The sequence below is a fragment of the Sminthopsis crassicaudata genome, chromosome 1 (assembly GCF_048593235.1).
Source record: "Sminthopsis crassicaudata isolate SCR6 chromosome 1, ASM4859323v1, whole genome shotgun sequence".
Taxonomy (NCBI): Eukaryota; Metazoa; Chordata; class Mammalia; order Dasyuromorphia; family Dasyuridae; genus Sminthopsis; species Sminthopsis crassicaudata.
The window spans coordinates 10,542,140-10,564,813 of NC_133617.1; the positions used below are offsets into that span (position 1 = coordinate 10,542,140).

The 22,674-nt window shown below is 51.0% G+C and overlaps 1 protein-coding gene across 1 annotated transcript in view; it reads right to left on the reverse strand.

Moving 5' to 3' along the window:
* ZDHHC8 (zDHHC palmitoyltransferase 8) overlaps positions 1 to 22,674 on the reverse strand; it is an 85,857-nt gene that overhangs the window by 62,690 nt on the left and 493 nt on the right.

Consider the following 22,674-nt stretch of genomic DNA (forward strand, 5'->3'; position numbering starts at 1 on the left):
CCCTTGATAACCCGGCCCTGCTGCTGTTCTTCTTCCACCTTCCACCTTCCAAAAGGACCCAGGGATGTCGATCTTGCCCTTGCTGTTCCAGGTACAAGCTCTGGCCATCCCCCATGCCTGGAATGTTCCCCTTCATCTCTGCTTCCTGATTTCCTCCACAGCCTTCCAGTCCCCCTCTAGAGGAAGCCCCTCTCCACCTCTCATACTGTCGCATGCAGGGTCTCAGAAGTGGAAGGCCTGTCTAGCTCACCTCTTCATTCAGCCTCTGCTCGAAGACCCCAAGTACTGGGACACCCAGTCTCTGCTTTGGCGTCCTGCAAGGGGAGGTCTGCTGGGGAGCATTTCACTGCCTCGGCTCAAGTGGCTGATCTGGGAAGTGAACCTTCCTATTCTGCATCCCCCTGCCCTTTATAGCTGTAACTGTCCCTGTGTGAGTCGTACCCTCTCAGGCAGGCAAGACTGATCACCAGTCAGTCCGTCCATCCATCCACCCATCCACACATCCATCCATCGATCCACCCACCCATCCATCCATCCGTCCATCGATCCACCCGTCCATCCATCCACCCATCCATCCATCCATCCATCCACCCACCCATCCATCCATCCATCCACCCATCCGTCCATCCACCCATCCACCCATCCATCCATCCATCCGTCCATCCACCCATCCGCCCATCCATCCATCCGTCCATTCGTCCATCTGTCCATCCATCCACCCGTCCACCCATCCACCCATCCACCCATCCATCCACCCATCCACCCATCCATCCATCCATCCGTCCGTCCATCCGTCCGTCCATCTATCCATCCACCCATCCACATATCCATCCATCCATCCACCCATCCGCCCATCCATCCATCCGTCCATTCGTCCATCTGTCCATCCATCCACCCGTCCACCCATCCACCCATCCACCCATCCATCCATCCGTCCATCCATCCACCCGTCCATCCATCCACCCATCCGCCCATCCATCCATCCGTCCATTCGTCCATCTGTCCATCCATCCACCCGTCCACCCATCCACCCATCCACCCATCCATCCATCCGTCCATCCACCCGTCCATCCATCCACCCATCCGTCCATCCATCCATCCACCCACCCATCCATCCATCCATCCACCCATCCGTCCATCCATCCATCAACCCGTCCATCCACCCACCCATCCATCCATCCACCCACCCATCCATCCATCCGTCCATCCATCCGTCCATCTATCCATCCACCCATCCACCCATCCATCCGTCCGTCCATCCGTCCGTCCATCTATCCATCCACCCATCCACATATCCATCCATCCATCCACCCATCCGCCCATCCATCCATCCGTCCATTCGTCCATCTGTCCATCCATCCACCCGTCCACCCATCCACCCATCCACCCATCCATCCACCCATCCACCCATCCATCCATCCATCCGTCCGTCCATCCGTCCATCCATCTATCCATCCACCCATCCACATATCCATCCATCCATCCACCCATCCGCCCATCCATCCATCCGTCCATTCGTCCATCTGTCCATCCATCCACCCGTCCACCCATCCACCCATCCACCCATCCACCCATCCATCCATCCGTCCATCCATCCACCCGTCCATCCATCCACCCGTCCATCCATCCGTCCATCCATCCACCCGTCCACCCATCCACCCATCCACCCATCCATCCACCCATCCACCCATCCATCCGTCCGTCCATCCGTCCGTCCATCTATCCATCCACCCATCCACATATCCATCCATCCATCTACCCATCCGCCCATCCATCCATCCGTCCATTCGTCCATCTGTCCATCCATCCACCCGTCCACCCATCCACCCATCCACCCATCCATCCATCCGTCCATCCATCCACCCGTCCATCCACCCATCCGTCCATCCATCCATCCTTCTACCCATCCAACAGTCTTTATTGGCCCCAAACTAAGTGAGGTGCTAGGAACGTGAAGACAAAAATGGACCAGGAGCTGCCCTCCAGAAGCTTACATTTACATGAGATAACTCACAGAAAACCAGAGACTCTCAGACCGAGAGACCCTTCTCGTGCAAGGCTCATGGATGCTGAAAAAATCAACTCTTCTCACAGCTTCCCTAATAGTTAAGCACCTACTGTATACCAAATCCTTCTCACAGCTTCCCTAATAGTTAAGCACCTACTGTGCACCAGGCCAGTGCTAAGTGATGGGGATACATAGAAAGGCAAAGGCGCTCCTGCCCTCAAGAAGCTCACTAGTAATGGGGGAAACAGCATGTAAATAGATGTGTGAGATAGTCAGCCATCCCCTTCTGCTTGGATACCACCAGGGACAGGGAGCTTGCTACATAACAGAACAGCGCAACACTAACTGTGGAAAAGGCTTTCTTCTTCCACTCAAGGCCTGGGGCCTACCTGTCATTTTTGAGAAGCAGATGCCAGGGGGTGGGACCTTCCCCAGGCACAAATCAGGCCGGCTCTGGGGGCTCCCTGGCAGAAGCTCCCCTGCCTGCCCACAATCAGGGCTCTGGCAAGACGAACGAGCGGTGAGTTTGGGCAAACGCCGGGCCAGAATGCCAGGCTGGGGAGGAGGCGTAGCTGTCTGTGCCCACGTCCCCTGCAAGCCCCAGCGGGTTGTTATGGAAACACTGGTGGAGGTGGGGACGAGGAGCTCCTCCCACCCCGCAGCATGGCCCAGGCACAGGCTTCAGCTCCCGTTGGAGGGTGACAGGCAGCAAGGAGCCATCCTCCCCAGCCCCTGGGATGTCAAACTCTGCGAAGAAAGACTGTTTTCTAGCCTAAAACAGACGGATGCGCCAGCTGAAATGGCCAATGAATATCTCAATATCCCCTTAAAACCCGAGATTCTGGACAGCGATGGCGCCCTTCCACGGGCGGTCGTCCAGCCCGTGTCAGAAAGCCTCTGGGGAAGGCACCCGCCCCCTCCCAGGGCAGCCCCTTCCCTCTGCAACAACAGTCACTGACAGACTTCCCGGGGATCAGACTCCCCAGTTCCCCCATTGGTCCTGTGCTTTGAGACCAAGGAGAGGTGTTCAGATGCTGCTTCCCATATTGGAAGCCGGCCTTCCCTGATCTCTCCCAAACCCCTCCTTCTTCAAGATAAACAGCCCAAGATTCTACAGCTATCATGTAGTCTGGGGGCTCCTCGTGGGCTTAATCACATCCCTCCTAAAATGTGCTCTCCCCTCCCCTCCCCTCCCCGGAGTGGTCTCTGCAGGGCAGGACTCTCACCCCTCATCCTGGAGACCAAGCTCCTCCTTCTGCAGTCCAGGTTTCTTCCCTACCATGTCATCCTTTCAGCTTGGATGACACTAAGCCCTCCAGATCTTTTTCAGACACACATACTAGTTGACCGTTTTACCCCTATATTTATGAAGTTAATTTCTTTTGGTGAACTAGAGCACAAGACTCCCTTACCCCTACAAAACTGCAGCTTATCCCGTTTGGCCCAGTGTTCTCAGCCTTTACAGATCCTGATGCCTTACGCAACACATGACCTCGTCTCCCTAGCTTCGTGCCATTGGCAAAAGTGGATCAGAAGTGATCTACTGATTTTCCTTGTGCAGCATGGTAAGTGTGGAAATATGTTCGGAAGAATGGCGCGTGTTTTGGATTACTTGCCATCTAGGGGAGGGAGTGGGGAGCAGGGAGGAGAAAATTCTGGAACCCGAGGTTTTGCAAGGGTGATTGTTGAAAACTACCTTTGCATGTATTTGGAAAATAAAAAGCTATTATTTAAAAATAATAATAAATAATAATTCCCACATATTTCTACCTTTGTCTTGGGCCAGGCCTAAAATCTAGATCTCCCTCTTCTTTTTCCTTATGCTTTATTAATCTCTATGTTCCCTGAAGTACCAGCACCTGCAATAAATCAATTACCCAATATTCAACATTCTATTTTTTTTTAACCTTTTGCTCACAAAGCCTGTTCAGATACAGTTTGGGTTCTCTGCCATTTATTAGATGTGCGCCTTAGAGTAAGCCATATTTCTCTCTGAGCCTCAGTTTCCCCAATTGTCAAATGCGATGGTAACACTTCTACTCCCTTGTTGCCCAGGATGGTCACAAGGAAAGGCCTTCGATAACCTAAGTCACAGAGAAATAGGTGGATTGTTTTTGTTGTTGTTGTTTTTTAATCTCAGGATGGCCCGGGAGCTCCCATCCAACTCCGGGGCTGGTTCTCTGCCTAGAGTGCTCCATTCCATTCGTCATAAACACAGCAGCATTTCAGGCAAAGCAGGAGTTAACGCAGCCCAGACTGGGCCCTGCCCACCAGAGTCTTTCCAGGAAAACACCAAGTTCCCAGTCCCAAACAATTCACTTAAAACCGGGATCCTGGAGCCTGAGCCCTTTGTAAGCTGGAGAAGGCCTGAGACTTTTTCAAGCCAAACTATTAGAATTGTGGAGTGAGAATTTCACCCCCTCCTCTGCAACTTTCTTCTTCAGATGATGGGGGAGGGGGCTGCCCAGGCCCCAGCCCAGGCGGCCACTTTGTGCCATCTCACCCCAAAGAATTCCAGTGTCTCTAACGAGACCCTTAAGGGCCCGCACAAGAAACCCCAGCCCCGGCCGAAGGCCAGGAAAAAAGTTTGCGTCTGCAGGTCTGTCTGTCTACTTTGTCCTGTCAGACAAGCAGACTGGCTGGCTCAGGGTTATTGCTGTGGTCGCCGGAGCCAGGAAACTTGGAGCTAAAGTTGGCACCCGGTGTAGGAATCATGCAGGTGCCTGACACCATCTCCTCCCTCTGCTTCCCTTCCTAAGGCTCTGCCCTTGCCTGCTGCACATGCTGCAACCCCGTGTTTGTTCAGAGAGGGGCCGGAGTCAGCCCCTCCCTTCAGGAGATTTTACTTTCTTCCTCTTTAAAGGGATCCCTCTTCTAGCTGCCTTTTAGCTTCAGGGTTCTATACAAATGCCTCGGGGATTTTGGTCTGGTTTCCTGTTGGAAGGCAGACAAAGCCCCTTCTTCAAGCTCCCTCAGCACAGGTACCCCAAGTCCCATGCTTCCTCCTGTCCTCTTTTAAGCTCCCTCAGCACAAATACCCCAAATTTCACTTTCCCTCTGCCCTTCTCTAAGCTTCCTCAGCACAAGTACCCCAAGTTTCACACTTTCTCCTGCCCTTCTCTAAGCTCCCCCAGCACAGGTACCCCAAGTCCCATCCTTCCCCCTGCCCTACTCAGCCTCCTGGCTCTCCGAGCTAGAAGGAAGCCCCCAGGGCGGGAAGCTCAGTCACTTATTGGCTCTCCTGCTAAGCCCAGCACTTAACACAGTGCTGGGCACACAGTAGGTGCTTAATAAATGAGTAGTATCTTCTCTCACCCAGTCCATGAAGATATCATGAGACTGCCATGATTTCTCACTCTACCAGGCCTCTAGCCCCTTCATGTTATAGATGGGGAAACTGAGGCCCCTCGAGGGGCAGGGATCTGGCTCCAAGGCAAGGGCTGACTTCTAGCCCGGGCCTCTTCCTCTCCTGGGCTGCCTCCATTCTCTAAACACAAGCCTTCCAGGCGTCTCTCCAATCTCATGGCTATGACTCACTCGAGTCCAAACCACCCCCAACCGCACCCTCCACCCACCAGCAGAAATCTGCATTAGGGGCCTCCGGGCTACGGCGGGGCCTGTGGGGAAGCGGAGGACCCAGAGACACAAAGGGAAGGCTCCCGCCCTGGCTCCTCCCTGCTGTCATTCAATCTCCCCAGGTTTACTCCACCAAGTGAGCTGGGGGCTGGGGGAGGGGGCAGCTTAAAGGCCCTTCCAGCAGTTTTAGCCCAGAAAAGCTGAGCCTCTGGGAACTGCCACTGCTCCAGATGAGACAGTCAGATACTGAAGGAGGATGGGGAGGTTACATCACTGGAAACTCCCCGCTGCCCCAAGCCCCGGACCTTGTCATGTGGACAATGGGGAGTCACTACGGACTGTGGAGCAGGGGAGTGACCCCATTACTGCTCAGTGGGAGTTCACAGAGATCCAGAAGGCCAGAGCCGGGAGGGGTCTTAGAACCCAGAAAGTGGCCGCTGGGGCCCAGAGGAGGGACGGGGCCTTAGAACAGAGAATTTCCAACACGGAATGTCAGAGCGGGGAGGGTCCTGAGAGGTCCCCCATGCGCCGCTTAACAAAGGCAGAGAAAGAGGAATTCATTTTATCCGGGCCACATCACAGGCTCCCGGCAGGGGAAGAGATTCAAATCCAGGTCTTCTGACTTCAAAACCCACGTCAGGGACAGCCATGAAGAGAAACTCGGAGCAGCTCCAAAGCATGAGCTAGTGCTAACAGCAACCTCCCTCTTCTCAGCAGAGGTGGTGGCCCACAGGGGCACAAGGGGGCGGACTTTGGCAGACAGGGACCGATTGTGGCCTTAACTATAATTCTTTGTAACAAAAAAAAAAAACAAAACAAAGTTGTGGGATTTTTTTTTTTTGTAGGGGTGTGTGTGTGTATTTTGTGAGTGTGTGTAAGTGTGTGTGTCTCTGTGTCTCTGTGTGTGTATTTTGTGAGTGTGAGTGTGTGTGTATTTTGTGAGTGTGTGTGTGTAAGTGTGTGTGTCTCTGTGTATATGTGTGTGTATTTTGTGAGTGTGAGTGTGTGTGTATTTTGTGAGTGTGTATCTGTGTGTAAGTGCATGTGTCTCTGTGTATATGTGTGTATTTTGTGAGTGTGTGTGTGTCTCTGTGTCTCTGTGTGTGTATTTTGTGAGTGTGAGTGTGTGTATTTTGTGAGTGTGTGTGTGTAAGTGTGTGTGTCTCTGTGTATATGTGTGTGTATTTTGTGAGTGTGAGTGTGTGTGTATTTTGTGAGTGTGTATCTGTGTGTAAGTGCATGTGTCTCTGTGTATATGTGTATTTTGTGAGTGTGTGTGTCTCTGTGTCTCTGTGTGTGTATTTTGTGAGTGTGAGTGTGTGTGTATTTTGTGAGTGTGTGTGTGTAAGTGTGTGTGTCTCTGTGTATATGTGTGTGTATTTTGTGAGTGTGAGTGTGTGTATTTTGTGAGTGTGTATCTGTGTGTAAGTGCGTGTGTCTCTGTGTATATGTGTGTATTTTGTGAGTGTGTGTGTATATGTGTGTGTGTATTTTGTGAGTGTGTGTCTGTGTGTGTGTCTCTGTGTATATGTGTGTGTATTTTGTGAGTGTGAGTGTGTGTGTATTTTGTGAGTGTGAGCGTGTGTGTAAGTGTGTGTGTCTCTGTGTATATGTGTGTGTATTTTGTGAGTGTGTCTGTGTGTGTTTTGTGAGTGTGTATCTGTGTGTAAGTGCGTGTGTCTGTGTGTGTATTTTGTGAGTGTGAGTGTGTGTGTATTTTGTGAGTGTGAGTGTGTGTGTGTGTGTGTGTGTGTGTGTGTATGTATGTGTGTGTGTGGATAAAGCCATTGAATGAACATCGATAAAAGATTCTTTAAAAAGCGAAGTCCCATCGGGCAATAGATCGGTGGCTCCTGGCAGCTTTCCAGCTTCGCCACCAGCAGGGATTCTCAGTGACCAGGTTCCTAGAGATTCCCTCTTTGACCCGCTCCTCCAAAGCCCCTCCCCCTCCCCACCCAACCGGTACCAGCCTCAGTGCCTCCAAAAGTCCCCAGCAGAGCTGCTGCCAAGGACACATTCTGTCTCTACGATGCCAAAAATAAGCCCGTCCACACAGGCCTTTTTATAAACACACACCGCAGTACTGTGCCATCCTGGAAGCTGGCTTTCTGCTGCCTCCATCCCCCCTAGGCTGCTCCTGCTCCCTTCAGGTCCCCGCCCCCAGCAGGTGGGCAAAGCCTGCCCGGCATCTCAGAGCCAAAAAGGAGGCGTCTGAGCCAAACCCAACAAGAATCAGGAACGCCAACCCCATGGTCACCTGGAGGCAGCCTGCTGCATCATGGGCTCAGAGCTAGGAAAAATAATAATAAGCAGCTAAGTGCTTTACAAATATCTCATTTGATCTGCACAACGATTCTAGGAGGAAGGCGCTATCCTAACCACTGCTTTGCAGTTGGGGAAACTGAGGCAGACAGAACCAAAGTAACTTGCCCACAGTCAAATAGCTAACAACTATCTCAGAGGCTGGGTTTGACTCCAGGCCAGTGCTCTAACCATCGGTCCGTAAGATCCGGGTGTGAATCTTATCTCAGATATTTGCTAACTCTATTCTGGGTGATCCTGAGAGTCACTCTACCAATGTGCCTCAGTTTCCTCATCTGTAAAATGAAGGGGAGAAGGACTCAGTGATTTGCAAAGCCTTTTCTGAGCCTAAAAATCTATGATCTGACTTTGAGGGAGAGAAAGAGTCCACCATCTTCTAAGGCAGCGGTACCCCTTTGGGCCAGCTCTAACAAAGACGGAGGCCAAATCTGCCTCCCCGTGCCTCCCAGGCCATGGCGTCTGGTCTCTATCTTCAAAAACATGGAGCAAGCCTGTCTGCCCCTGCCATGCAGGCCCAACATTCCCCAGGGGAGTCCAGGATCCCGGCTTTGAGCTGTAAGGACCCTCTGAAGCATGGAGTACAATGCTTTCCTTTGAAAAAGAAGATTCAAAGTGAGGTGTCCAAGTTCTATTAGTCTTGTTCTGATTGGCCTCGGAGGGCAGAACCAGGAGCTGTGGGAGGCAGTGAAGAAAGGTCTTGATATAAGGAAAGTCTGTCTCTCTTTTTTGGGGGGTGAAGCAATTGGAGTTAAGTGACTTGCCAAGGGTCACACAGCTAAGAAGTGTTAAATGTCTGAGATCGGATTTGAACTCAGGTCCTCCTCCTACTCTAGAACTGATGCTCCATCCACTGGGCCCCTTAGCTGCCTCTAAGTGCTGTCCAAAAGCACATCAGGGACCCGGGAGAAGTCCCCTTCATTCTTTAGCGGACCTCCCTCACCTGGGCTGCCGCTGCTCTGGAACCACATCCTACCCCCGGCAGCAAGCACAGGCTCTGGGAGGCTTGGCTAAGGACGAGGGGGTCCATCGCTCGCACTGGAGCATCTCTAAGCTTGCACCCCGCCTCTCATCCCTGCAGGCCTTCCAGTTTTTCCACATCCCCAGGCTTTCTCCTCCTGGCTCCTCTCCACGTCCTCACACTCCACCACCTTCCACAGCCCGGCGGGATGGCTGCCCGGCTTGAAGTGGCCCAGTCCCCGGCCAGTAAGTGATAGCTTATCTTGTGGTTACGGCCGCTAACCCTCCAAGCTGTTTGTGGAGCTGGCGCTTCAGGCTCTTGGAGAATGGGACTGGCTTTTGTAGTGACTCATTGCTCTTTGGCTTCTGCTTTAGAAACACACACCTTTGGGTCAGGGTGCCTCACCCTGAGTGCCATAAGGCCCTCCTTACCCTGGGGGAAGGGGGAAGGGGTGCCAACAGTCTAGAAAATGGGAACAACATACTCAATCACTCATATTCAAGCAGGGATTGCTAAGGGTGAGCTGAAAACAGAGACGTTCCAGAGAGCAGGAAAAAACAGGAGTGGCCCATGTTGGCAAAGAGGGAGAGAGCAAAAGAATGGAGAGAAGAAAGAGAGGAGGAGAGAAGAAGAGACAGAAGAAGCAAGGAGGGAAAGGCAGAAAAAGAAAAGAAAGAAGAGAAAAGAATGAAGGGAGAGAAAAGAAAAGAAGAGATAGATGAGATAAAAAAAAGGAAAAAGAAAAGGAAATGGAAGAGAAAGAGAAAGGAGTAAGAGAAGAAGAGGAAGAATCAGAAGAAAAGGAAAAAAGAATGAAGAGATGAGATCAAGAGAAAAGAAAGGAAAGGAGAAAAGAGAGGAGGAGAGAATGGTAGACAGATACAGTCTATAGTACAGATATAGAAGGAGGAGGAGGAGAGAGAAAGAGAAGAGATGTGCGCAATGGTATCATTGGCCATGGAAGGCAGACCCGGACTGGATGAAACAAGATGAGGGAACACGGGAGCACGGGAGTTTGGAAGAGAAGGACACACATAGGACAGTTGGGAGGGAAGAGTAAATTTCATGACAGATTTCAACCCCCAGCCTTATTTTTCAAGAGGATTCTCCTAAACTGAACTCTGGCCACAGCATGCAAAAATTTCCCTCAGCCCCTACTGAGTGTGGGCTGGAAAAGTTAATGAGCATTTGCTTCCCTAACTTGGAGGTTCTAGACCCATGGAGAGGTAGCTCTCAGAGTAGAGCCCACTGACCCTGTTGTCCCAAGAGCTCTGTGCTGGACAAGGTTATTGGGGAGGAAGGGGAGGAGCAGAGGGAGAAGAGGTGCACATGGTTGGTAAGAGCCAACATTTCACCTAGAACCCCAGTTCAAATTCTAGCTCGGCCGCGTACCACTGATGCAAGCGTGGACAAGGCTATTTTCCAACTGTGGCCTTGGTTTCCTCATTTGTAAAATTCATGGGTCAGAATGACCTGTAAGGTCTCTATCAGCTCTAAATCGAAGCTCCGGTATCCTTCCAGACTAATCTCCAGAGAGAGTGAGTTCTAATCCCTCCATACCCTGGCAAGTTCCTTTATTCTATGGCCCTCAGCATCTTCTGGGAAAGGTTGGATCGGCCAGCCTTGGAGGTCCCTTCTGCCTCCCGACCTGGGAGTGTGCGATCAATGTCTGAAATGGCTACAGAGTCCTAGGGAGGGACCTTAGAGGGCAGCTGATCCAGCCTGTATTGAGTGTAAATCCCTTTTGTGATGTCCCTGACTAGCGCCAACCAGCCTCTGCTTGAAGGTTCAAATCCTGCCCTTTCCATTTCCTACTTGTGTGACTGAGTCCTGGGACTCAGTGTTTTCATCTGTAAATTGGGGCCAGTCATAAGCCTATGATTATAGAATCTGGTGAAACGAGGGCAGCCCCTTCCATTTCTGGACAGCTCCAACTGCAAGGAGGTTTTTCTTGACTTCCTCTCTGTAACTTTCCCCATTCTCCAGTTCCGCTCCCTGGCTCCCGGCCCGGCTGACCCCTTCTTCTCCAGAAAGCCCCTAAATATTTAAGGTCAGCTATTGGATGCCCTCCCTGTCTACAGCCACAGGCTGGGAATCCAAAGTGTTCCCTGAAGCCCCTGTGGAAAAGCTGACCTGCTGATCGAGGACATCCAATCCTTGGGATTTAGGATTAAGGGGGGGCAGCGAGGAAGTTGCCCAGACGGCCTTAGCCCCTGAACTGGGTTTGGAGACGAGAGCTCTAGCCCCAAAGTCTCCTTTCTGCTACTTGCTACACCATGGACCTCAGACCTCACTTGCTTTGGTCTCCTTTCCCTCCCAGGGAAATAGATCCCCACAAGGATCTAAGATGGCAGGACCAAAAATACTTTGCCATCCTAAAAAGCTCCAGGGATCAAAATGGATCCCAGAATCAAGGGCCTGACTGAGTGGGTTCTTTAACCTGGAGTCAAAGGGCTCTCAAGGGTTCTTGCTATGGATAGATGAATATCCAAGTTCAAGGACTTGGGGGTCCACACACTTGGAGGGAGAAACAAATTACAACTTCATATTCACTGATTTCTAACTGAAATTGAGCATTTCTTTCAATAATGAATTTTTTAGCACTATTTGAGGAGGGCCCGGCTTCACCTGACCATCAGAGATCCACGACACACACAGACAAGTTTAAGACTCCTGATCTAATATTCTGATGGAAGTGGAGATCTTCAACATATAGAGAAGATCCACTTCAGTTCCAGTTGATCAACAATGGACAGAAACAGCTACGCCCAGAGAAGGAACACTGGGAAAGGAGTGTAAAATGTTTGCACTATTGTCTTTCTACCCAGGTTACTTATACTTTCTTACCGTGCGACAAGAAATTTGGTTTTACACACATATATTGTATCTAGGCTATACTGTAACACATGTAAAATGTACGGGATTACCTGTCATCTAGGGGAGGGAGGGGAAAATTTGGAAAAGTGAATATAAGGGATAATCTTGTAAAAAAAAAAAATTACCCATGCATATGTACTGTCAAAAAAAATTATAATTAGAAAATTAATAAATTTTTTTAAAAAAGACTCCTGATCTAATCTTAATCTTGATATCACAGAAGGGGAAACGGAGGCCCTGTGGGTAAAGCGATTTGTAAATCATAAACCAAAAGGCAAATATGAACTGTTCTCTAGCAATAAATGTATATGGGGAGACAGCAGGGACTTCAGAAAGCACTCTTCTCCCATCCTCAGGGAGCCCTCCTCCCGGATTATTACACATAGCAATCCCCTGGTGTCTGGACTACACTCACTCTTTCTGCCCCCTTGAAGTTGGGGAGGGGTAGAGAGTAGATAGGCCTTTGCCTGAGCTCTTCCTGGCTTCTCGTAGAATCAATACTATCCAACTTTGTGGAACCCACAAATATTGGGGGTGTAACAGATTTCCAGTATAAGGTATCCCATCCCTGGCTGTTGGAAAATTGGAATCTTCTTTAGCATCGGCTCAGGGCGGGTCCTCTGGGAAGCCCTCCCAGATGCCCTCTGGATTACAATGGTTTCTCTCTCTTCAGATTTCCCAGACCACCTCGGTCCCCTCCTGATATTAAATGTATCTGTGACCCAGTCACAAATCTCCCCGTCTCCCTGATTGTAAGTTCTTTTTTTTTTTTTTTTTTTTTGAGGCTGGGGTTAAGTGACTTGCCCAGGGTCACACAGCTAGGAAGTGTTAAGTGTCTAAGACCAGATTTAAACTGATTGTAAGTTCTTGGAGGAGTTGGAGTCAGGCACTAGGAAGCGTTTCATAAATGTTTGCAGCACTGAGCTCACTGCCTAGAATTGCAGCGCTTGAAGCATCCAGTAGGCTCAGCTAAAATGGAAGATATTGTGGCCAATAGCCTTGAGGTCAGGAACACCTGGACTCGATTCCTGCCATAGGCATTTGCTAGCTGTGTCCCGGCCCATCATTTATCACATTCCTCCAGAATAAAGGGAGGGGGTTGGGACTCCCTGGCTCCCAGGCTCTCTGGTAATTCTCAGTCTTAGTCACATCCTTAGCTGGGTGATCTGGTGACATCTCTAACCTTATCAGCTCCCAAGGAGTTTCTAAGCTAGTACCGCTCTAGGGAATGACCATACTTGGAGCTCCTACAACTGAAAAAAAGCTCAGATCCACAAATGACAAATCGCTCCCCCCCGCCTCAGTTTCCCCATCAGTAAAAGAAGAAACCAGACTAGATGTTCACTAAAGTCCTTTCCAGCTTGAAACTGATGATCCTAAAAGTTTCTTTTCAGGATCATTGGCTAAAATATCAGGAAACATGGACAGGGGTGGAAGATGTTTCCCTGTTGGAAATTTCCTCAAGGCAGACCGATCCTCAAACAAAGAAGAAAATGGAAATCTCTCCTCACAAGTAAGGTCTGCCTCTTCCCCAATCTCCCCCCGCCCCTGTAAATCTCAACTGTTCCCCAACGGGGTCCATTCACCACAGTAATAAAGATAGCCATCTTAGTGCCAGAGAATTTGTGGGGCTCGGTTGACACCACTCATCAATTCAAGTGTCGGTTACACCAAATCCTAGAGCTACACCATGTTGGGGCTGGAAGGGAGCTAGCGGAGAGATGGACAGTCTCTTCTAGGATAAACTCAGCAAAGCTTTTTGTGTGGAAACCCCAGTGCTGGGGAGCTCACTACCTACCAGGGACAGGGAAGCCACTATCTCCTTCCAAAGGCTTACACTCCACTCTGGGATGGCTCCACATGGTAAATACTTGGCTTGAAAGCCTCCTCGTTCTGTCTGAGATTCTATCCCAGGAGATGAGAGGCAATTTTAGAGGGCAGGGCCTCTCTTCCCCCATCCTCTCCCTTTCCCCCTTTTTTGACTTTCTTATCTTTCTCTTTCCCCTCTTTCTTTCTTTCCTAGAAGAAGAGAACCAGGAAAAGTCTCCTGCAGGAGATGGGCTTGGAATCGAGTTCAGCCAAAGCAGAGCCTGCTGACTCTGCAGGTAGAATTTTTCATTCCTAGAAAACTTTAAAATCACAAAATTTGTCAGAAGCACTTCAGCGGCTACGGGGTCTAACTTGTACCTGAGCAGCTGGGTAGAATATCAGATTTGGACTCCAGATCTAAGTTCCAATCCAGCCTCAGATACCTTCTAGCTGTGTGACCCCGGGTAAGTCACTTAACCCCTGTTTGCCTCAGTTTCCTCATCTGTAAAATGAACCGGAGAAGGAAATGGTAAACCATTCCTGTATCTTTGCCAAGAAACCCCCAAATGAGGTCATGGAGAGTTAGATATGCCCGGGCTAAGCCAGAATTCACTTGACAGCAGGTCTAGGTTTTTTTGTTTTTTGTTGTTTTTTTTTTCTCTGAGGCTGAGGTTAAGTGACTTGCCCAGGGTCACACAGCTAGGAAGTATTAAGAGTCCGAGACCAAATTTGAACTCGGATCCTCCTGAATTCAAGGCTGGTGCTCTATCCACTGCGCCCCCTAGCTGCCCCCAGGTCAAGGTTTATTACTCTCTCGGATCAAAGAGCCCAGGAAACCTGAAGGGGGACCTGAAGGATGCTGCAAAACACAGCCAGAACTCAGTTTCAACACTTATTAAGCACCTACTCAGAGGGGTGCCATGAGGAGGACAAGAGCTCACCCTCTAGCTAGAAAGAGAATGTTTTGACTCAGAGAGGAGTATCTCTAGACTTTAGTAAGCTCCTTAAGGAGGAGATTGATTCGGTATTTGTATGTCCATCACCTGGCACATACTTGGCACTTAATAAGTGCATTCTGATTGGCTGACTGACAAGTAAAAACATGGTATTCAGGAAATCCTCAAGAAAAAGAGCCCAATTTAGTGTGCCAGGCACTGGGGAAAGCAAGAAGGGGGGAGGAGAAATGAGAAAGGAAGTCATAAATAGGGAGAAAGAGAGAGGAAAAAAAGAAAGAGGGAGAGAAAGAGGAAGAAAGGAAAAGAAAGAGAAAAGAAAAAAAGGAGATAAAAGGGAGGTCAGGGAAGGAAGGCTTCAAGGAGGTAGAGCCCTTCCAGTACAGGACAGAGGTTAAGAGCTTGGAGGGACCAGATCCTCCACTCCAACTCCTTCCTCTTACAGGAAGAAGAGATTGGGGCGGGGAAAGGGGAGCGATCTGCCCATCAGCAAACACAACAAGCAACAGAGACAGGATTTGAATCCAGGTCCTCTGGAATCTACTATGGAATGGCTGGCTGTGAGATGTAGTGATGATGTAGTGATAAACATATTAATGTATTATCAAGCAATACGGGTCCAAATCCAGAACTGGCTTTGCTTTTTTAGCTTAATATTTTAAGCAAATCGCTCCCTCAGCCTCAGTTTCCCCATCAGCAAAAGAATAAGGCTGGACTAGAAGGTTTGCTAAAGTCCTTTCCAGCTTGAAATTGATGATCCTGAAAGTCATTTTAGGATCATTTGCTAAACCATCAGGCGACACGGCCATGATTTAGATGGCCAGGAGATCTTCATTAGAACACATTTCCCTGGTGTAGGTTTCCTCTAGGCAGCTGGATCCTCAAAGGATCTCCCCCAGTGCCTCGTCCCTCCTGAGACAGAGAGGGACCCCTGAGCGGGACCCCTCCCCAAAGCAGCTGCTCAGAGAATAATCAGATAACAATGGGAGAGCTGGAGGCTGGGAGACTGAGCCCTCACCTGGAAGGTTCCAATCCAGGCTCTGCCAATTACTATGTGACCATGGGCAACCTCATCTGTAAAATGGGGACAATCATGGCACCTCCCTCCCCCATTGGTTGTGAGGATCTAATGGGATCCTGCTTGGAAAATGCTGCTGAAATGGCAGCTACTGTTATGGGGGATGTGAGGTGCTATTATGCACTGTCTGGATGTGTTCCACAACCAGAATCCCTCCACAATCAAGCAGCAGACACCTCAAATGTCTGTCATAGGCCAGGAGTAAAGTGTAAGCTGTGGGAGGGCAGAGCTTCCCCCATATTTTCCTTTTCTCTCTCTCCCACTTTTAACTCTTTCTTTCTTTATCTTTCTCCCTCTTTTTATTTTTCTCTCTTTCTCCTTTTTTATCTCTTTCTCTTTTTAATCTTTTTGTCTCTTTTTTCTTTCTTTCCCCTTTTTCCTCTTCCTTTCATCTCTTTTTTCTCCTTCAATCTTTTTTTCTCTCTCTTTCTCCTTTTTTCCCTTCCTCTTTCTTTCATGTCTTTTTTCTCCCTCAATCTTCTTTTTTTCTCCTTCTTTATCTCTTTCTTTTTTTAATCTTTTTGTCTCTTTTTTCTTTCTTTCCCCTTTTCCTCTTCCTTTCATCTCTTTTTTCTCTCTCTCCTTTTTTCCCTTCCTCTTTCTTTCATGTCTTTTTTCTCCCTCAATCTTCTTTTTTCTCCTTCTTTATCTCTTTCTCTTTTTAATCTTTTTGTCTCTTTTTTCTTTCTTTCTCCCTTTTTCCTCTTCCTTTCATCTCTCTTTTTCTCCAATCTTTTTTTCTTTCTTTCTCCTTTTTTCTCTTCCTCTTTCTTTCATGTCTTTTTTCTCCCTCAATCTTCTTTCTCCCTCTTTATCTCTTTTTCTTTTTAATCTCTTTTTTCTCCTTCTTTATTTCTTTCCCTTTCTCCCTCTCTATCTCTTTCTTTCTCTCTCTCTCCCTACTTACCCCCCCCCTTTTGCTTTCCCCAGTGTCTAATACAGTGCCTCACACACAGTAGGCACTTAATTTTTGCTGGTTCATCCAAATGGTTTTATCCAACTTTTTATGCACTTCTCTCTATAGCCTCCAGTAGCCCAGATTTATAGCCATGTTCTTACAAATGCTTAATCTCAGATTCAAAGCTGGAAGGGCCCTGATCTAAGGCCCAAGGCAGCTAGAGTGCTGGGTCTGGAATCAGGAAGAGCTGAATTCAAATCCTGCAGCAGACGACACTGGTTAGCTATGTGACCTGGCAAGTGACTTAATCTCTGCCTTAATTTACTGGAGAAGGAACCCCCTCCATTCTCTTTGTCAAGAAAACCTCACGGACAGTTATTGGTGTTTATGGCGTCACAAAGAGTTGGACAACAATCCAACCGCCTCATTTTACCGATAGGGAAACTGAGGCTTGTGGGAAGGAACTGACCCACCCAAGGACACACAAGTAACAAGGCAAGGATGTGAACCCAGGCTCTCTCTGCTTCCTTTCTTGCCACTAGCCTCATGCAGAATCTCCCAGGCCTGGGGCCGGGGGTCGGCAGGCTGTTACTAATTCAAGGGTCAAGGTTGCCTGCTTGGGCTTCCAGACCTGTTCCTCCCCTAAAATTAGCCCAATTCTCTAAAATGGGTCCAGGGGCCCAGGCCCTGGAGACACTGCAGCCCCCTTCTTCCACACACACACACACACACACACACACACACAGATTTACAGACACACAGACACACACACACCTCAAAGAGCCTCCAGTCCAACCTCTCATAAAGGGGAAACTGAGGCCCCTACAAGGGAAGAGCTTTGCCCAGGAAGGATGTGAGCTTCTGCTTGGCCTTTTCCCCGTCCTCACCAGCTTCCTTATGACCCAAATTTTCCTCCATTTAGATCAGAAGCTCTTGGAAATCAAGAATTGACTTGGGATCACAATTTAGAGATTTAGAGCCAGAAAAAGCCTTGACATGAATTGACTTCAGCCTTCATTCTACAGATGAGTAAACTGAGGCAGAGAGGGCAAAGGGTTTATCCATTAATCATAATAGCAAGTGACTTTGGCCAACAAAGCACAGATGGATTTCCCCTTCCACTCTCCCAGCTGTTTCTAAAGACCCTGGGAACTCCACCTCCTCCAGGAAGCCCACTTTGACTCCACCTTTCAAAGAATAACAATGTTACCCTAAGTGCACTTCGGCCAGCGCCTGCCACACAGTAGCCATTTAATGAAAACTTGTTTCCTTCCTTCCTGGGACCTCCCCAGAGTCCTCGGTTGCTATTTCTACCTACCAGGCTTGAATTGAATTGTCTATTCATGATCTGTCTATTATAGTTTCCCACGGAGGGGCACCAAGGAGTAGTGGAGGAGGGGAAGAGCTCTGGCTCCAACCGATCCATCGCTCACCGTGTCAGAGCCCGGTCTAGAACATAAGAAAGAAGTGAGAGCCCGGCCCTCTGACGCTCACGTTCTAATGGACAAGCGCTGGAGAACTGGGGTGCCCCCTCCATAAGATCCCCCGGTATAACAGAGGCCCTGCGTGGGCTCCGGCCTCCCCGGTGACCTCCCACCTCTGCTGCATCCGGATGCTGGCAGGACGAGGGACCCTGGCTTTTTGCCTTTCTTGGCAGCTCAGCCTGGTCCATTTGGGGGCAACTTGAACTATAAAGGACTCCAGCCTTCAAAACGAGTCACGTGACCTGGGACAAGAAACTCTCCGGGGCTCAGTTTCCTCAGCTTTGAAAGGAGAACCAGAACGCCCCCCCCCCCCCCCTTGCTTGGTTTGGGGCAAGATTAAATAATAGATACAAAACCACTTGGCAAATATACAAAGGTGAGCTCTTACTCTCATTACTCACGAGTTGTGTGACCTTGCGAAAGGCCCCCCTCCTCCCAATTACTATTCATCGGCTGATGAGTTCCCCCTTTTTCAGTTTCCAGCAAATATATCTCAGGGAGACCTGAGCTTGGGGAGGTGGCCCAGGCCCCAGTCCCGGGGTTCCCAGGCTGGCCGGAAGCAGAGAACATGTCCCTAGGCCAGATATCGCAGCCTCCAGGTTGAGGAGGGAGGCTCAGCTTGTGACCAAGGCCACCACAGCCTTTGCATCAGGGAAGGAACTCCGAGACTGCACCCCCAAGCTCCCCTTAGGGCCCATAGGGAGACCTGGGAGCCCCCTCCTCCAAGGAGCTGGGAGAACAACAGGAACAAGGTAAGGCCATCAGAGAGAGGGATGAGGGGCCGCTAGGTAGTACGGTGGATAGAGCACCAGCCCTGAATTCAGGAGGACCCAAGTTCAAATCTGGTCTCAGACACTTAACACTTTCTGGCTGTGTGACCCTGGGCAAGTCACTTAACCCCAGCCTCAAAAAAAAAAAAAAAAAAAACTGGAAAAAGAAAAAGAGAGAGAGGGGGATGAGCTGGGAGGGAGGAAGCCCCTTGCTCCAGTCCCACTTCTGATGTACAACAGTTTTGTGATCCTGGGAGGGCAATTTAGAGGCCACTCGGCTCCATATTACCCAAAAGGGAACTGCCATCCAGGAAGATGAAGGCTTGCCCAAGGTCACACAAAGAGTAAAGGTCAAAGGTGGGCTTTGAACTCAGAGCCAGTTTTCTGGCCCCAGTTTCCAATCTGTCAAATGTGGATAAGTATATTAGGAGTCCCTTCCGCAGAAGCTTTCTTGAGGCCCCCCAGTTTTTGAGCGCCGAAATCAACAGCAATCGTCCACCTTCCAAATCACCTGCAAGGAGTCCACCCTCAAAACAGACTCCTTCATCAGTGAAATTGCCCTCTCCTCACTCCATTTAACAGATGGAGAAGTTAAGGCCCAAAGGCTTTGCCCAGCCCCCAGCAGAGACCCCGAGTCTCCCGATTCCCAGCCTAGTATCCTTTCCACCAGAGACCTAACGCCCCTCCTCTCTTTCTATAATAGGGTTTAAAATTTCCCATTATAATGAGGCTCGAAGGCCTCCCATCTGCAACAGGGTTTAAAGTCTCGCATCTGCAATGAAGCTTGGCGCCCCCTCACATCTGGAATAGAGTTCAGCCTGTCATCTGCCAAGGGGCTTAATACCCCTCACATCTGTCTAGAGTTTTGTACTTAATATTGAAAACAATGAACCGTGCTCTGAGAAGGGACCTCCGGGGCCAGCTGTAGAAACCCCTTCGATGTGCAGATAAGGAAATGGGAGGCTCAAAGGAGGTTTGCGGGGTGGGCCTCTGAGGCAGACGCCCATCAGCCAGCCTTGAGTAAGCACCGGTTATGGGCCGGACCCCCTCTGGTTGCTAAGCCTTGTTATGTACCGGGATCCCGAGAGAGAGGAAGGGTCTTTTCTAAGGTCACGCAGTAAAATGGTCCCATGATCATCATTAAACCTCTGGCTCCCAAGGTACTTAGGGTACGGAGGCCGAAGTCAGGAATACCTCTACATATGTGAAATCAGTCTCACCCAAATATTATCCGGACAAGGCAACAAACTTCTCTGCCTCAGTTTCCTCAACTTTTAGTAAAGTGAGGTTATTCTGAACCCTCTACAGCAGGGGTTCTCAAACTACAGCCTGCCCGCCCATTGAGGACGATTATGCGGCCCACCAGGTTATGGCAAATGGGCTGAGGGGCAGAGACGGAGACTGTAGTCCGGCCTCCCACAGTCTGAGGGACACTGAACTGGCTCCCTGTATAAAAAGTGTGAGGACCACCGCTCTACATCTCAGGGTTGTTATGGGGATTAAGTGACATAAGCGCTTTGCAAACCTTAAGCGCCACATAAATGTTAGCCATCATCATAATTAGGATAAGTCTTATTTTTCTTTTATAGCGGGCCCTCAGGTAGCAGCCGGGGCTGTCCGTTGGCCGGCCCGTTCAGGACAAGTGGGGCCAGATGCCTCCCAGGTCCTCTCCAGCTCCGGGGATTGTGGACTTTTGTCACGATTGGGAAGAAACCGATTCCTTCTTGAATTCAAAATCAGCTGGGGTAGCTGGGGATTTTTTCAGGCAGGGGTCAGACGGGAAGGCCAAGAATTGTTTATATTTTTAAAAGGGGTCCTCCGACTCAGAGACTGGGAACCACCATTAGAAGCAGGGCTTTCCCAGAGGAGCACAACCCCTCCCTCAACTGGTGCCTGCCCATCCTGTGTGCCCCATCCTGGCCCCCTCCATCAATCTCCTCAATGTTGCCGTTAGTTACACTTAATGCCGGGTCCGTGGCCAGCCCCCCACCCCCACTCCCAGCCTCCTTCCCTGGGCCCACATCTCTCTGCTAACAAGCCTTTGCAACACTCCTCTTGCATAACTCTTGGACGGCGATGGCCCACAGCTCGCTTGCGCTCACTGGGAGTCTCTCCCTCATCCTTTGGGGGACCCTATCGGGTATTCCATGGCAGCAGCTATCAGTGCTTAAGAAGCTCCCTGCCCGGGGTAATAATAAATAAAGAATAAGCATCTGAGGAGTCACTAAAGCCCATCCCCTTCGTTGTACACATGGGGAAACTGAGGTCACTCTGAGAGCCCACTGGCCATTTCTCTAGTACTCTAGTGGCTCTTTCCACACAGCAGCCAGATGAGGTAGGGATTAGCAGGCCCATTTTGTGCCATTTTCCAGGAAGGAAAACTGAGGCCGGGAGGGAGAAGGAAGTGATCTGGTCAGAGAAGTGAGTCTTGGTGGCCTCAGACCCAAATCTCCCTCACTCTCCTAGAGCCAGGGCCTGGACACTGCTGGAGCTCCTGATGGGCAGGGGCGGCGACAGGATGGCACCGGCCCATCTCTGCAAAGAACACGCGGAAGCCTGGATGCTATCATGGACTCACAGGATTACAGAAATCGAGGCAGAAGGGACCGAGGAGAGGCCTCGGGTCCGTTTCACAGGTGGGAAAACTGAGGCCCAGACTTGCCAAGGTCATACACTTACTAAGGGACAGAACCCAGGTGCTCAGACAGAGGCCGGATGTCACCGTGTCTCCCGGCTGCGTCTCAGGGGATGGAGGGCTGTTTGGAGTCACTGGGAGACGGAGGCTCTCGGGAGTGAAAGGTGCTCTCTGCTCCCCTCCGCCCTCTCCCACCATCCCCTGCTCCGGGCCCAAACTGGCCAGACCCGGAACTCCGCAGGGCTGTTCTCTTTTAGGGGAAGAGCATGGAGGCCTTCCACCAGGAGAGGCTGGGAGCAGAGGCCCACGGGGAAGAAGGGAGCAGCAATGGCAGAGCAGGCGGAGAGAATGCCGGATGCCCTCTCACCTGACATTCAGGTCAACTGAGGCTGCTGGGAGAGAAAGGGCTCAGGCAAGGTCACAGAGGCACAGTGGAACCCCAAGTCTTTGAAGTCTCAATCTGGGGCTCTGGAGCCCCCGGCCCATCCCCCAGGCCTGCCTCCCCAGCCTCAGGCCACTCGGAGTTCTGCCTGGCAAGCCCGTGCGGGGCGGCGGGAGCCAATGGCAGAGAGAAAGTATTGCCCAGGAAATCTGAGCGCTGCAATTTGTTTTAATCACAACACTGCCGAGGGAACCGAGCGGAGGCTGGGGTCTGGGGGGGCCGAGGCCCCACAGCCTCCCCCCCTCCCCAAGTCTAAGGCGGAGACAGCAGGCCCGGCCCCTGCCCTCCCCCCAGCATGGCCCCCTCCCCCCCGCCGAGCCCCGCAGAGCCGCAGCCGCCCGCTCCCAGGCCCGGCCCCCTCCCAGCGGCTGCCAGCACGGCACCTCAGCCGGGACTCCCACTCGGGGAAGGGGACGGGGGAGGGGCGACCCCCCTGACTCCGGGCTAGGGGGGATGGCCGGCCTGGGCAGTGGGGGGTGGGGACGGTGGGGGTTCGGGCGGGAAGGCGGGAAGGGCACCCCGAGCCCGAGGCGGGGATGGGAGAGGAGGGAGCCGAGCAAGAGGTCAGCGGGGGCTACTCGGAGACGGAGGGGGGGAGGGGAGCGTGCGCACAGTGGGGGGGGGCAGGGCAGGGGCCGGGCCATCTGTCTGTCCTGAGCGCCCGGAGCCATCTGAGGCACTCCCCGGCGGCCCAGCCCGCTCCAGCCCCGTCCCGGGCATCTCTTTCCCTCCTTTCCCGGGGAAGGAACGGAGCGCAGCCCCCTCCCCCCCCCGCAGCCGGCCGGGGACAGGGAAGCCCCAGAGGGGCCGCCGGTGGAGGGGGGCTGCCGAGGGGGGGTGCGGGACGGGCCTCCGCTCTCCAGC